Source organism: Chiloscyllium punctatum, chromosome 26 (genome assembly GCF_047496795.1).
Source record: "Chiloscyllium punctatum isolate Juve2018m chromosome 26, sChiPun1.3, whole genome shotgun sequence".
In the NCBI taxonomy this organism is placed as follows: Eukaryota; Metazoa; Chordata; class Chondrichthyes; order Orectolobiformes; family Hemiscylliidae; genus Chiloscyllium; species Chiloscyllium punctatum.
Window position 1 is genome coordinate 72,429,461 of NC_092764.1, and position 16,866 is coordinate 72,446,326.

Genomic DNA, 16,866 nt, shown 5'->3' on the forward strand with positions numbered 1-16,866 from the left:
TTTGGAGACACACTTGCTAGAGAACGATCATCGATCAGAAAAATTAGGACTTTTATGTAGCTCAAAGAAAAGGAGAAGCAAATCTGTGTCGAATGATAATTGGGTACCAGGTAAGGCTACAGAACATGCAAATGGTTACACACCAGTTATGAACAAGAGCTGGACAAAATGCTTAAGAAATTTAAATAACTAATTTAAAAGAGATTTAAAAAGTGGCATACTTTTGTCTTGGGTGTTGCTTTTTAGTTGATGCCTCAGTTTTTGATACTGTTGCTTATTACTAAGTCGGAATACCTGACATACGTGATTACAGTCTATGGTGAAGATTAACTGTTAAAAACACTCTCATACTAAAGTGAAACATCCATGGTTACATGCCCCTCACACAGTGGAATCAAACTGGGCAATGAGTTATGATCACACAAATGTATTGCATGACACTAAAGGATAATATTCTAAAAATGACTTTTCATACTGTTGGTACTGCCAGAACAGTCAACACATTTCATAAACAAAAACAGAAATTGCTGGAAAAGCTCAGCACGTCTGACAGCATCTGTAGAGAGAAAGCAGCATTAACGTTTCAAATCAGAACTGAGGAAGGGTCACTCGATTTGAAACGTTAACGCTGCTTTCTCTCCACAGATGCTGCCAGACGTGCTGAGCTTTTCCAGCAATTGCTGCTTCTCTTTCTGATTTACAGCAGCCGCGGTTCTTTCAGTCTTTATTTAAGATGTTTCCTGACCCTAGTATGCGACTAGTAGTTGCAACTCGCTCACTTCATTAACTGGGAAGAAGTTGTAAAAAGATACCACATCGATGTGCTGCACGAATCTTGTAACCATACATACCCTGCTGTTATGGTAAGAGTAAAACAGACTCTTGTTGGGATGAATAATGGCGTTAAGTCAGTCTCCTTAAGCACCTCTCTACCACCTTCCACCCTCTCCTGCATCCATATACATATAAAAAAGGAATCTGGTATTCGTTTAGATTATGGGCAAAATCAAACCTCCACATTTCGCATCATTTGAGAATAGATGGTTTCTAGATTGGCATAAATCCACATTTTAATGTAGTAATAGTGCATCATTCCAAAATCAGAGTAGGAACTGACTGTAAACTAACTGCTCACTGCCAGTTATGTCTGGATCCATACAGACAAATGCTGTGGTGTACTGTTTCAACATATAGTGCTTGGACCAGTTCGATGGGTTTGAGATTGTACTATGGCCCTTAGGATAAAAGCTAATTCCAAGTAAACATTAGCCGCAAGCATAAAACTGCATTCAGTGCACACAATTCCCAGACACGCGAGAAAATGCCACAGCAGCAAGTTTGTGTTATTAAGGTGCATTGTGCAGGCAATATACAGAAACCATTATTCCCCATATTTATTTCTGACGGTAAAGAGCTGGACAGCAAAATAAAGTTCTGAAACTGAAAAACATCCGTCATCTAGCTGCAATCTACTGAGATTCCTCTCCTTAACTAAGTATAAATATTGAACATAAATTCTTAATAGGAACTGTAAGTCAAGCAGAACTCTCAGCTAAAAACCAGCATAGAGACAGCTATTGCAAATTATGGGATTAACAAGCAACAACCTGCTCTCCAAAATAGGAGATGCAGAATTAAATTTCTAAAATGAAAAAAGGAGCAAAAAAATCTGTCAAGATCAATGCTAAACCAGTAAAAGCTAGAGGGGGACTGAGCTTGCACTCAGCTAACTGGATGAGTGAACTACACCTTCTTGTCCATCTTGACTTATTAAAAACTATGGCTGCATAGGACAAAAAGCACCAGTGTAATGGCTGCTGCCGATACAGAATTCTGTTGTGTTCAGAGAATCATACCCGGGAAATGTGCAGGAATAGCGAAATGGCAATACCTAGTATGAGATTAGTACAACAGCAGGAAGCTCTTTGAATGGTCATGTGATCTCTCACTCGCCACTAGGTCTTCGTGGTAGATCCAGGATACACTCCTGGCAACTAAAAGTGGTGCTAACATTCCAACAGTGTAGCCAAACGACACCTGCTAGTCCTGGATTTGTTTTCAACAGAGGTCCGGCACGTTCTATGACATCAAATGGCTTGACCACCAGGGTCTTCACTGCAAAGTACAAGTTATGATGACCATACGTAATTCTGCGTTGAAGTGTGAGGGGCGCTGGAAAAGCACAGCTGGTCAGGCAGCATCTGAGGAGCAACAGAATTCACGGTTCAGGCATAAGCTCTTCATCAGGAATTCTCCTGCTCCTCGGAAGCTGCCTGATCGGCTGTGCTTTTCCAGTGCCACATTCTTCAACTCTGATCACCAGCATCTGCAATTCTCACATTTTCCGAGATGTAGTTTTGCCCATTACAAATTTTCTTTCTCCTTAACTAAAAATAACCACCATGCTCTGATCATCTCTAAGGACAAAGGAAACCAAATGGCTTATCACTATCTGTCTCCGTAACTGCTTATGGATTGTCTGGGACTGTTATAGGAGATTATCCTTTTAGTTGGCTCCCCTACTAATTACAAACCCAATCTTTCCCAAAACCTAGTCCCAATTATTCCTTGTTCAGCCCATCTCATCCTTTTGACCAACCTCCTACTCCCTTGGCTTCGCTCTCATGAAACAGAACACTCAACATTTTTTCCTGGTCTCAAACTCTAATTGACATTAGAATTACACCCTGCCACCATTTTCAGGAGGAAATGATGGACCAGTGGTAGTCTTGCTAGTTTGTTAATCTAGACAGCCAGGTAATGTTTGGGAGACACTGGTTTGAATCCTGCCATCGCAGTTTGGGGAATCTGAATTCAATAAAAATCTGGAATTAAGAGTCTAATGATGACCATGAATCTGTCGTCAATTGTCAGAAAAACCCATTCTGGCTCAGATGGCCAGGAAAGTAATCAGAAAACCTTCTCTGGTCTGGCATTCATGACTCCAGACTTTCAGCAATGGGGTTGACTCTTAACTGCCCTCTGGGTAATTAGGGATGGGCAATAAATGCTGGCCCAGCCAGTGACACCCATATCCATGGCTGTATTAAAATAAGTATAATTCTGCCAGTCGACCAACCATCTCATTTCCAACCTCCTCATGTCTCCAAAATATCTGAGTCTGCTATTGCTCTGAAGCAAGTTCTGATTTGGATCTCTCTCACCTCCAACAACCACGGAATGGCCACAAAGTCACACAGCCATGCTCGTGAAGTCTCTCAGAAACCCCGCAACTTCCCTCCTCCTCCTCCCTAACATTCTCCTAAAACAAAATATATATTGTATTAAGTTGTTGGACATCCTAAAGATTTTTTGTTGCCGGTTTTCCTTAAAGATAGACTTACGGCAGTTCATAATGTTGGCTCACCATCACCTTCAAAGGCCATCTATGGATGAGCAACCACCACTGCCCTTGACGTGGTAAATATATGTCCTTAAGCAATTAAAAAAATGTCTCAGAGGTTTTAAAATGCTTTCCTAAAAGGTATTGTAAAAACGTAGGTTGTCATCATGAATAAAGTATGTAGAGGCGCACTTAAGTATGGTGAAAACGTCAACTTTCTACCTGCTGGGATGGTTGGGAGGACGGAAAGAACAAGCATTAGTGATGCATGCGGTTTAATCAACTATTGCACGTCTACTAGAATAGCAAACTAGACAGGGTCTTGGTTTAACATTTCATTGAAAAGCAGCATCGCTCAATCGTGCAGCTGTCCCTCAGAACTGCACTGTGAACAACAGCCTAGATTTTGTGCGTAAGAATGAGACTTGAACTAACAATCTTCTGACTAAGATGAGGGTATTTGACTGAGCAGTCTAGGAACGCTGGATTTCAAAGCTCTTCAACTCCGTTCTGTCATTGAATAACATCACGGCTGATCTGATAATGGCCTCAATTCCACCTTCCCATCTGCATCCAGAACCCTGACTCCTTACTCTACAAAAAATCTAAACTGGCTTGGAATAAATCCATTTGCCCAGTTTACGCTACATAACAAAGACACACAGAATTTTAGTTTTAATCTCCATCATAATATAGTGACCTGTTATTCTTGACCTGTGCCTTATGTTCTGACCTCCTGCTGAGGAAACATCCTCCAGGGATTTACCCAGTCAACTCCCTCAGGATCTTACATGTTTTAATGAGATCACCCCTCTCTTTCAAACTCCCATGGATGTAGGTCCAAACTGTTCAACTTTTCTTCATAACCCCCTTTAATCATTTTAATATAGAAGTGAAAAACACCTCAGTCACCTGCCCTGCCTTATTTTCCAAGAGTAGGGCAAGTTTTGCACCTTTAGCAGATACATCCATATACGGAATCAGAAAATTTTCTTGTACACACTTAACAAATTCCTTTCCATCTAAACCCTTAATAATATGGCAGTCCCAGTCTATGTTTGGAAAGTTAAACTCCCCTACCATAATCACCCTATTATTCTTACAGATAGCTGAGATCTCCTTACAACAGAGGGTGGTGGTGGAAGGTTGTTTTTCAGACTGGAGGCCTGTGACCAGTGGAGTGCCACAAGGATCGGTGCTGGGTCCATCACTTTTCATCATTTATATAAATGATTTGGATGTGAGCATAAGAGGTATAGTTAGTACACCAAAATTGGAGGTGTAGTGGACAGTGAAGAAGGTTACCTTGGATTACAACGGGATCTTGATCAGATGGGCCAATGGGCTGAGAAGTGGCAGATGGAGTTTAATTCAGATAAATGTGAGGTGCTGAATTTTGGGAAAGCAAACCTTATCAGGACTTATACACTTAATGGTAAGGTCTTAAGGAGTGTTGCTGAACAAAGAGACCTTGGAGTGCAGGTTCATGGCTCCTTGAAAGTGAAGTCGCAGGTAAATAGGATAGTGAAGAAGGCGTTTGGTATGCTTTCCTTTATTGGTCAGAGTATTGAGTACAGGAGTTGGGAGGTCATGCTGCGGCTGTACAGGACATTGGTTAGGCCACAGTTGGAACATTGCGTGCAATTTCTGGTCTCCTTTGTATTGGAAGGATGTTGTGAAACTTGAAAGGGTTCAGAAAAGATTTACAAGAATGTTGCCAGGGTTGGAGGATTTGAGCTAAAGGGAGAGGCTCAACAGGCTGGGACTGTTTTCCCTGGAGCGTCAGAGACTGAGGGGTGATCTTATAGAGGTTTATAAAATCATGAGGGGCACGGATAGGGTAAATAGGCAAAGTTTTTTCCCTGGGGTTGCAGAGTCCAGAACTAGAGGGCATAGGTTTAGGGTGAGAGGGGAAAGATATAAAAGAGATATAAGGGGCAACCTTTTCAAGTGTATGGAATGAGTTGTCAGAGGAAGTGGTGGAGGTTGGTACAATTGAAACACTTAAGAGGCATTTGGATGGGTATATGAATCGGAAGGGTTTGGAGGCATATGGGCTGGGTGCTGCAGGTGGGACTAGATTGGGTTGGCATGGACGGGTTGCAACTGTGCTGTACATCTCTGCGACTCTAACAGCAGATCATTTCAGTAGCTTTATGATGCAAGTGAACCTCTTCTGTTTTCTTGGTCTATGCTCTATCCTTAATTACTAAAAGCAATCAATCTTACCTGGTATCTGCCTTGGTCACTCTCTAACCAGCCGCCAAGTGCAGGATAACCAGATTTCTCTACTCAGAGGAATTCCTTCATCAAGCAGCCTCGGTGAAGACTCATGGCCTTGGGTGCAAGGCAACAAGGCTGCAAAGAGGGAGAAACATGAGGTACACCTAGCAGTAACAACTGGTGACAATAGGCTGGGATTCTCAGAGTGCCAGGAAGGGCAGGTGATCAAAGAGAGATTAACTAAAAAGGTCTGACAGCAGCCGGATGATATTAGAATGTTGGAATCGAGTAGGCACTGGTATGACATCAGAAGACCCAGTTCAATAAACATTGAAAGCAGAAGTAGCCCGTTCAGCCCTTTGAGCTTGCTCTGCCATTCAATAAGATCATGGCCAAGTGTCTATTTCAATGCTATACACCTGCTTTCTCCCCAGGCCACTTGATGCGTTTAGAATCTAAAAATCTGCCTCTACCTTTGTTTATATTCAATTGTTCGAACTCCACAGTCTTCTGTGGTAGAGAGATCCACACGTTCACTATCCTTTGCGATAAGGAATCTTTCCTCATCTCACTCCTAAATGTTCTAACTTATATCCTGAGACTGTGAACCAGAAGTATGACCTTCATTTTCAAATAACTGGGTGATATACATCAAGTCTAAATTAAGGTAGACTGGAGGCACCAAATGAGCCACACTCGTTTGCACAGAAATTTAAAGTGTTGAAATGCTTTCTATTTGCCAGGCTGAACACAGCTCCAACAACACTGAAGCAGCTTGACACTATCCAGGAGAGAGCAGTCAGACAAAGTTGATGAGATTAACTACCCATCCATACCATAAACCTTGACTCACCCCACCACCAGTACACAAGGGCAACAGCATTGTGTGCCAACTGTATGATGCCCTGCAGCAAGTCACTAGGCCTCTACAACTGCGACCACAGAGCAGAAGCAGAAGAGGAATCATGACCTGCAGGGCATCACCCAGCCATACAGTACCCCGACGGAGAACAATATCATTGTTCCCTTACTCTCACAAGGTCAGAAATCTGAAACTTGCTGCCTAACAGCACTGTCGGTGTACCTTCACAAGATAGACTGCAGTGGTCCAAGGTGGCAATTTACTATCACTTTCTCAAGAGTAACTGTGCTGTCTTTCCATTTTCAGAAGTTGCCATGGCATCGAAGGTAATATGTTAGCATGGACAGGGGATTAGTTAGCTAACAATAAGTAGTGAGTTGGCATAAATGGGTAATTTTCAAGTTGTCAACTGGAATGCCAAAGGCTAAGTGCTGAGGGATCAACTAACTACAATTTATTTTAACGACTTGAATGCAAGGGCTGAATGCATGATTGCTAAATTTGCAGATGATGTGAAGATTGGTAGGAAAATAAGTTGTGAAGGCAACATAAGGAATCTCAAAGAGAAATGGAGAGGTAAAGTGACTGGGCAAAAGCTTGGCAGATGGAGTATGATGTGGGAATTTGTCCACTTTGGCATGCAGATTAGAAAAGCAGTATATTTGTAGAATCAGACAGTGTGGCCCATCAAGTCTGTACCTCCAAAGTTGCATGAAATCTACACTAGTCCCATCTTTCAACATTCGGTCCACAGCCTTGAATTGTATGACATTTCAAGAGGTCATCCAAGCACTTATAGAACATAGAACATAGAAAAATACAGCACAGTACAGGCCCTTCGGCCCTCGATGTTGCACCGACCAAAGCCTACCTAACCTACACTAGCCCAATAACCTCCATATGCCTGTCCAATGCCCGCTTAAATGACCATAAAGAGGGAGAGTCCACCACTGCTACTGGCAGGGCATTCCATGAACTCACAACCCGCTGAGTAAAAAATCTACCCCTAACATCTGTCCTATACCTACCACCCCTTAATTTAAAGCTATGCCCCCTAGCAACAGCTGACACCATACGCGGAAAAAGGTTCTCACTGTCAACCCTATCTAAACCCCTAATCATCTTATACACCTCTATCAAATCTCCCCTAAACCTTCTTTTCGCCAATGAAAACAGCCCCAAGTGCCTCAGCCTTTCCTCATACGATCTTCCTACCATGCCAGGCAACATCCTGGTAAACCTCCTCTGTACTCGTTCCAATGCCTCCACATCCTTCCTATAGTATGGCGACCAAAACTGCACACAATACTCCAGATGAGGCCGCACCAGAGTCTTATACAACATGACCTCAGGACTCCGGAACTCAATTCCTCTACCAATAAAGTCCAGTACACCATATGCCTTCTTCACAGCACTATTTACCTGGGTGGCAACTTTCAAAGATCTGTGTACATGGACACCAAGATCCCTCTGCTCATCCACTCTACCAAGTAGTCTACCATTAGCCCAGTAATCCATCTTCTTGTTACTCCTACCAAAGTGAATGACTTCACACTTAGCTACATTGAATTCCATTTGCCACCTTACTGCCCAGCTCTGCAACTTATCTATATCGTGCTGTAACCTGCCACATCCTTCTTCGCTGTCCACAACTCCACCGACTTTCGTGTCATCCGCAAACTTGCTCACTCAGCCTTCAAGCCCCTCCTCCAGGTCATTTATAAAAATGACAAACAGCAATGGTTCCAAAACAGATCCTTGTGGAACACCGCTAGTAACTGCGCTCCAAGATGAACCTATACCATCAACTACTTCTTAAAGATTGTGAAACTACCTGTGTCAACTATCTTCCCAGGCAGTGTATTCCAGAACTGCTACCACCTTCTGCATGAGAAAGTTTTTTCTCAAATCCCTCCTATTATTTAAGTAGAGACGAGCTGCAGAATTCTGAGGAACATCAGAAATGAGTTGTGCTAGTACCTGAATTACAAAAGGTAAGTATGGAGGTACATCAAGTGATTAAAAAGAATGTTGCTGTTTATCGTGGGGGATTGGAATACAAGAGCAAGGAAGATTTACTACAACTCTACGTGGCTTTGATCAGACCACATGTGGAGTACAGTTTTTGTCTCATCATTTAAAAGATATAAAGATACGCGAAACAGTTCACAGAACTGATGACTTGACTGAAACCTGGAAAGGTGAAAGGCTGTATCCACTGAAGTATAGGCATTAGTTTTGAAATATTCAAGATCCTGAGGGAACGTGACAAGATGGGTGCTTAAAGGATGCTCCCCCTTGGAGGACAGACTAATACTAGGGGACATAGTTTAAAAATTAGAGGCCTCCCATTTAAGATGGAAATAAGGAGACATTTTCTTTCGAGGGCTATCTTTGAACCCCTCTGCCCCATTAATGGTAAAGGTAAGGTTATTTCATATTTTAAGTATGAAATACCTGCTGTTAGATTCTTGACTAACAAGGCAGTCCAAGTCAATCAGAGGGTAGGCAGGAATAGGAACTGAGACTGTGATTAGATGGGCTAATATCTCATTGAATCAAGAAGCAGGCTTGTGGGCTGAAAGGCCTACACCAATTCTTAATTCATTCTATTGTGTGTATTTAGGGTTGGCCTTGTTAGTGACTCTCCTATTCCTGGAATGAAACCCCATCTACTGGAAAATCTCAAAACCTAACTGATGACAAATAATTTGGAATCTTCCTCCTAACTATTATTGCTCATTCCCTGCAACACCAAAGTTACTATGAATTTACTATTTATCCCTTGGTGGATATCGGTGATAAGTTATGACAGACAGCTATCAGACTAATGCAATGCTCATGGTGAGACAGTATTCCAACAGTCTGACTTCACCCAACTCCCCACTATCGGCAATGAAAAATTAAGTGTTTGCTTAGTTCCATTTTTAAGATCACAGATATGCATACAGTTCTCCTACCCAGCAATTTCAAAGTCATTTCATGGTTTAAAATCTACCACCTCAAGGTAAAACCATGTCCTCGGAAGCACACAGACCAAAAAGATCCAACATTAACCTGTGGTCTCTAATAGCTTAAGCCAGAACAGCGATACAGTATACCTCAGCATCTACACATGTTTGGATAGGTGTTTGGGCACCGGGGAGAAATTTAGCCCCTTCAGTCTGTTCTGCTGTTCAATGGGATCATGACTGATCTACAACTGACCTTGACTGACCTGTCCCTGCTTCACATCCCTTAATTTTGGTTAACAGAAAAAACAATTTTATTTTTTTAATGAACAATTGATCTCGCATCAAATGCATTGCGTGGAGAGGAAAACCTCTAGCATCCTGTGTGCGAAGTGTTCGCCAATTTTGTCCCTGAAGAGTCTCTCATGTAGACAGAGGAGTGAAGGCGGTGTTTGGCATGCTTGCCTTTATTGGTCAGTGCATTGAGTATAGCAGTTATGTTGTAGCTGTACAGGACATTGGTTAGGCCACTTTTGGAATACTGCGTTCAATTCTGGTCTCCCTGCCATATGGTGTTGTTAAACTCGAAAGGGTCCAGAAAAGTCTTACAAGGATGTTGCCAGGGTTGGACGGTTTGAGCTATAGGGAGAGACTGAATAGGCTACGGTTATTTTCCCTGGAATGCCAGAGGCTGAGGGGTGACCTTATAAAAGTTTCTAAAATCATGAGGGCCATGGATAGGGTGAATAGTCAAGACCTTTTCCCACAGATAGGGGAGTCCAAAACTAGCAGGCATGAGTTTTAAGGAGCGAGGGGAAAGATTTAAAAGGGACCTAAGGGACAACATTTTCATGCAGAGTGCAGTGCATGTGTGGAATGAGCTGCCAGAGGAAGTGATGGAGGCTGGCACAATTATAACATTTGAAAGGCATCTTTATGGGAATATGAATAGGAAGAGCTGAGCGCACTTAGGCTGAAATAGGACTAGATTAATTTAGATTATCAGGTTGGCATGGATTTGTTGGACTGATGGGTCTGTAAGCAGGTGGCTTCATTGCTCTCTGGTAAGCACATTTAGTTCCACTTCTCGGGGTGTAGGAATCAGTGGCAGAACACTACTTATTTTCTATTCCAACTTGCCTAAAGTACTGGTAGACACCCTGAACAGTTGTAAGTCAGGCTTGGCTGTGCTAACTTCTAAGGTGTCTCAGCCTGCTGGTACTCACTATGTATATTAACACAAAGATGATTACCATGTAGTTGATGCCGTGTGGAACTACCTTATTGCTTTTGGGGCATAGGATGACGGAAAAAGCAAACAAGAAATGCCAACAGCACAGGTTATATTTCTGATTGTGTTTAATACTTCCCCTCCCACCATTTTATATTTGATTTGAAAAATTTCGAGCAAGAGTGGAAGAAACTGCTTTTAATTTTTTGACCTCATTTAAAATGACATCTTTAAATATTTAACATCGGCACTAGCAAAGCTGATTTGATTTTCCTAATGTGCCTTAAATTAGCTGTTCAGAGTGAAGCAATGAGAAAGCAATCACCACAGTAAAGAAAGATCATGAGAAAGCACATCCAGAGATCAGTCCTGAACAGCATGGGCTCCACTCAGTGTAAAACCAAGATTGAAAGAGATGATCATCTTTAAATACCCACTGAGCTGAGTAGCAGGGTGCCTGAAATCACTGCTCAACATATTGGTTTAAGTTCAGGGATTCAGAACATTGTTCCAATTAATTGTTTCTACTACGCTGTGGGACAGAAAATGCTTCTTGACATCCTTCCTAAATGGAAACTATTCCAAATAAGGATTCCAAAGTTTCTATTTCACAGGATGCAAACATTTGTTGCCCATCCCGGAACTGAGTTGCTTGCTTGGCCATTTCAGAGGGCAGTTAAGAGCCAACCACATTGCTGTGGGTCTGGAGTAATGTATCAGCTAGACAATAAGAGAGGCAGATTTCACGAGACATTACTGAACCAGATGGCTTTTATAATAATCATAGATAATTTCATGGTCAGCATTATGGAGACTTTATATTCCAGATATGTTAATGGAATTCAAATTTCCCAGCTGCCTTTCTGGAATTAGGGTCCATATTCCCAGAGAATAACCTGGGTCTCTGGATTAGTAGAACAGTGAATTGATCGGTCTGCCATCGTCTCCCTGTGAAGGTTGTTGAGAAAGTTTGGACCATGACAGTTACAGCAGCAGTTCTAAGACCAATTAAGATGTACACTACATGAAACTTGCCCATCCTGACATACACATACATACGCTTCTTCTGTGACCAAGACTAAAAGCAAGCCTTGACTGATGCTGCTCCTATTACATTTTGGTTCAAATGATCTTTACAAGTCATTTAACTCAGGTTTCAATTCTTGCTCTGTTCGAGGGTGACCTGGATGGTTTGGTTCAGATTGGGAATTGGAGTGGTGCATTTGAATCTACCGTTTTCCATCAGAAAGGGCTGTAAATTGCAAAGGCAAAAATAGCAGAGGACCTGCGCTTCTAAATAATGATCCATACGTGAAACGATGGGAATGGAAAGCTTTGAAAGATGGACTGTAGATATTTTTCAGGGGTCCATTAATTATGAAGAAAACCCGAACAGTATCCTACTGTTACAGTCAAGAGCTTGACCTTTTCTGACACCAACTGCTTCAGAGATTCACATTAACATAAAAAACTACAGTAACAGGCATGGAACAAGCATATGTGAAGGATTTAGAGTCAGCTCAGATGTACAAGATGGGGCATTAACATATTTGTTTTAAATTAAAATGGATTGAACTGTTAGGTAATGATTTTCCATACTCCTCTGGCTAAATGATCAAATACTCCCATTAATCACGATCGAACCATAATTTGAGAGATTGGAGAAGGAGCCACATTTGCGAAGACGCCGAGCCACAGAACACCTGTGTCTGTGATATTTTGACGACAATAACTGCTCCTCAGTTTGACTGAAGAATCCACGTTTCTGCACCTAAACTGAGAGATTAATTAAACAATCAGCTCCACATGCTGCTCCTGCCACTACAGCACAGTCTCCCTGGCAACACTGCTTCAACTGCAAGAAGCAATACCAGGAGCATTCCATTGCCAGGTCAGATTGAGGAGGCTACCCCATGCCCTACCCCTCACATGGGTTAACATTGGATATCCTCTGCTCACACCCAATTGCTACAATACAATAGACTGGGAGTCAAATTATACACCCTATCTTCTACATAAAACCACCCTTTTTGTAGCTACCATCAGTTCTGAAGAAGGGTCACTTGACCCAAAGTGTTAACTTTGATTTGTTTCTACAGATTTGAGATCTTCCAGCAATTTCTGTTTTTGCTTCAGTATTTCTTGTCCTTGGAAGTCAATGGAATATAGCACACAATGGTTTCAGTCGAGAGGATTCTCAGTGAGGACAGCTGGCATGGTTAGTTTCAGAGTAGGGGTGACAGGACAATATGGCTTTGTGCTAGAGAGCCACTCCACAAGAGCCAAGAGCTCCTGGCACCTCACCCAAACGACCAAACCTTTCAGGCACAAACCTAGATCTAGGAGGAGTCGAGACAAAGTGGTCAAGCCCAATATTTTCCTCTCCAACACCTACATTGGCTGCGCCCCTTTAGCAGTGGAGAGCAATCCAGGCTGATATTAGACTTTCTAATCATGACCTAGCTAAGTGTGGCATCCCAAATTAAAGAGACTGGCTAATTCAGCCGACTAAGTATCAGAACTGGGTCACGATCAGCCTGCAGACATGGATCGGTTTTCTGGGAATTCTTCAGACTCCCAAAGGCTGGCCATGTGCACAACCCAGGAAAAGCTGCCTTTAATGGAGCTCTCCGAATGTTAAATATTACATATAGTCATCAGGCCTTCAACTGCAAAGTGCCATCGCTGACTGAACTAACACAAAGAGTGCTCTCAGGAAGCACAAGTGTTTCAGCCAAGTAGACATATTCATCTTTTCAATAAGTTGCACGTAATGGAAAGAGTAATTACTTATTAAGGTACACAGCCTGTAAAGATCATCAGGCCACCAGGTCAATGTCTGATTTACTCTCGGCTGAGGTTCTCCAATCTGACTAGGTGCCCAGGGTTTGGGAAAACCTAATACAAATCATTGCTCAAGGTTGGGCTTAGGGTTAGATATGGAAAGAATGAGTGAACAACTTTGCACAATTCTGATGGATGACAAAACTGACAACAATTTTGTACAAGTATCACCAACTGGGGGAACACTCCTACCCGGTCAGAGGTCACAAGCAGAGAGATACAAGAAGATAGTTTATATAAGAACTTCTACTGAAATCTGCATCACCAGATTCCTGATCAAAAGCGGGACAATGGCAAAGTTGGTGCAAGAGCATGATCATACTGACCATTACTATCCTGTAGATCAGGCTACTGAACCTGTGGGACATTGAAAGGGATAGGTTTGTGCTTAATACACGTCTATAAGCAGAGAAAGAAATAAAAATACCGTGGATGCTGAAAATCTGAAATAAAAGCAAAGTGCTGGTAACACTTGACAGGTCTGGTAGTAACTGTGAAGGGAAAAACAGAGTTAACATTTCGAGTCCAATATAACTTCTTCCAAGCCCAATAAAATCATCTGTCCATGCATTCAAACTGGACTGGCACCAGGAACAACTACTTGAGAGAGACTGTAAAACCATATCTTGATACTTAAAAACTAAAAATGAAACTCTAGACTAGTGAACCCATGTCGTCCTCAAAAAATTGACTTTGAGCTACATTGTGCACAGAAATTCAGCAAGATTCCTCTGAAAATCTTTGCTCTACTGCTCATGAGGCCTTCAACATCTGCCAATAATCAACGGTTTCTGTCCAATTCCAGAAATTATTTTGATACATGCTTAACATAGCTTTCTGCTGGAGTCACTGGCCAAAAGACAAAAGGGAGTGAATCATGTCTGTCCAGTCAGCACCACTTATCCCCAGTTTGGAGCTGGCATCCGCACAGATGCACAAAAGTAACAAACCCAAGAGAGCACAATGCAAGTAAAGCATTTGTGTTTCTGGGTTTCAGTTGTTATCAGCATAACAGAGATGGGAATAATTCCAATTTAGAGTACTTTACAATCAAACAGTGGTCAGGAAACTGTTCCACTACAAACAAAGTCCATCACAATTATCGGGTCTCTGGAGGTTTGAAATGGAGGACAACAGAAGGCAGCCATTTTCACAAAGAGCCGTGTTTGAAACATTGAGGCTGACACAACACATCATTGGAGAACTACCATACTATAGGGCAAAATATTTCTCAAAGCAACAAAGAGAATGGATGAAGACAAAAAGGTCTGACCATTTAGAGATATCGGGAATTCCTTTTGCGTTCATTGCACAAACATCTTCGCTTAATCTCAAAGAACAAAGAACAGTACAAGCACAGGAACAGGCCTTTCAGGCCTCCAAACCTGATCTGACACATGTTTCCATACTAAAACTCTCTTCAATTACAATATCCTTTTTCCTCTACTCCCTTCCTAACCATGCATTTGTCCAGGTGTTTTTGGAATGCTGCTATTGTGTCTGCTTCCATCACCATCTCTGGCAGCACGTTCCAGGCACTCACCACCCTTGGTGTGGAAAACTTGCAACGCACATCTCTTTTAAACCCCTCCCCCTCTACACCTTGAACCTGTGTCTCCCAATAATTGACCCCATCACCCTGGGAAAAAGCCTAACACTTCCCACTCTATCCATGCCATTCACCATCATATAAACTTCAACCAGGTTGTCCCTCAACCTCCTGCATTCCAGTGAAAACAAAATCCAGTCACTCCAATCTTTCTTCATTGCTAAAACTCCCCATACCATCCACATCCTCTGGCAGTGTGGAAACCAGAACTGTATGCAATTTTCCAAGTATGGCCTAACTAAAGTTCTATAAAGCTGCTGCATAACGTACCTTATACTCAATGCCCCTTCCAACGAAGGCAAGCATGCCATTGTTTTTTTTAAAAACAACCTCACCTAGCTACACTGCCATCTTCAGTGATGTGTGGATCTTCACATTCAGATCCCTCTGCATATAAATGCTCCTAAGGATTCTGCCATTCACTCTATAATTTCCACATGTACTTGACTTTCCAAATCATTTATGTAGACAATGATCAGCAGAGGTCCCAGCATTGATCCCTGTGGAACACCACTCATCACAACCCTCCATTCTGAAAAGCATCCTTCCACTGCTACCCACCGTCTCCTCTGATTAAACCAGTTCTGTTTGCACCTTGCCAGCCCACTCCTGATACCATGTGACTTCACCTTTTTGCACCTGTCTGCCATGAGGGATATTGTCAAAGGATTTACTAAAGTCCATGTAGACAACATCAACTGCTTTTCCTTCAATCATTTTCATCACCTCCTCGACAAACTCAATCAAGTTACTGAAGCAGGACGTCCCCTGCACAAAACAATGTTAATACGTCAGTTGCTTTGCTTCTAAATGCATATAGATCATTCCCCGAGAACCATTCCCAATAATCTCCCTACCAACGTGAATTTCACAGGCCTGAAATTTCTTGGATTACCCCTGCTAACCTTCTTAAACAATGGGATAACATTGGCTATTCTCCAGCCTTCTGGGACCTCACCTGCGGTCAAGCAGGATACAAAGATGTACGAGTAGAGAATGTGGTGCTGGAAAAGCACAGCAGGTCAGGCAGCATCCGAGGAGCAGGAGAGTCAATGTTTCTGGCAAAGGTCCTTCATCAGGAATGAGGCTTGTGAGCCAAGAGGTTGGAGAGATAAATGGGGGGTGGAATGTAGCTGAATGTGCAATAGGTAGATGAAGGTGGTAGGTCAGAGAGGAGGGTGGAGCAGATAGGTGGGAAGGAAGATGGACAGGCAGGATGGGTCATGAGGGCGGTCTCGAGTTGTAAGGTTGGAACTGGGATAAGGTGGGGGAGGGGAAATGAGGAAACTGGTGAAATTCACCTTGATCCCATGTGGTTGGAGGGTCTCAAGGTAGAAGGTGAGACATTCTTCCTCCAGATGTCAGGTGGTTAAGGGTTACATCTCTAATGTGGGTGGCACGGTGGCACAGTGGTTAGCACTGTTGCCTCACAGCGCCAGAGACCCGGGTTCAATTCCCGCCTCAGGTGACTCTCTGTGTGGAGTTTGCACATTCTCCCCGTGTCTGCGTGGGTTTCCTCCGGGTGCTCCGGTTTCCTCCCACACGCCAAAGATGTGCACGTCAGGTGAATTGGCCATGCTAAATTGCCCGTAGTGTTAGGTAAGGGGTAGATGTAGGGGTATGGGTGGGTTGCGCTTCGGCGGGGCGGTGTGGACTTGTTGGGCCGAAGGGCCTGTTCCCACACTGTAAGTAATCTAATCTAATCTAATCTAAAATGTCTGTCAATGCTCCAGCAACTTGTTCTCTTGCCTCCCTCAATATTCTGGGATAGATCTCATCAGGATCCAGAGACTTATCTACCTT

The 16,866-nt window shown here is 42.7% G+C and overlaps 1 protein-coding gene across 2 annotated transcripts in view; it reads right to left on the reverse strand.

Annotated features, from left to right (window-relative positions):
- vac14 (vac14 homolog (S. cerevisiae)) overlaps window positions 1–16,866 on the reverse strand; it is a 345,026-nt gene that overhangs the window by 172,076 nt on the left and 156,084 nt on the right. The gene's annotated exons all lie outside the window — the stretch shown is intronic.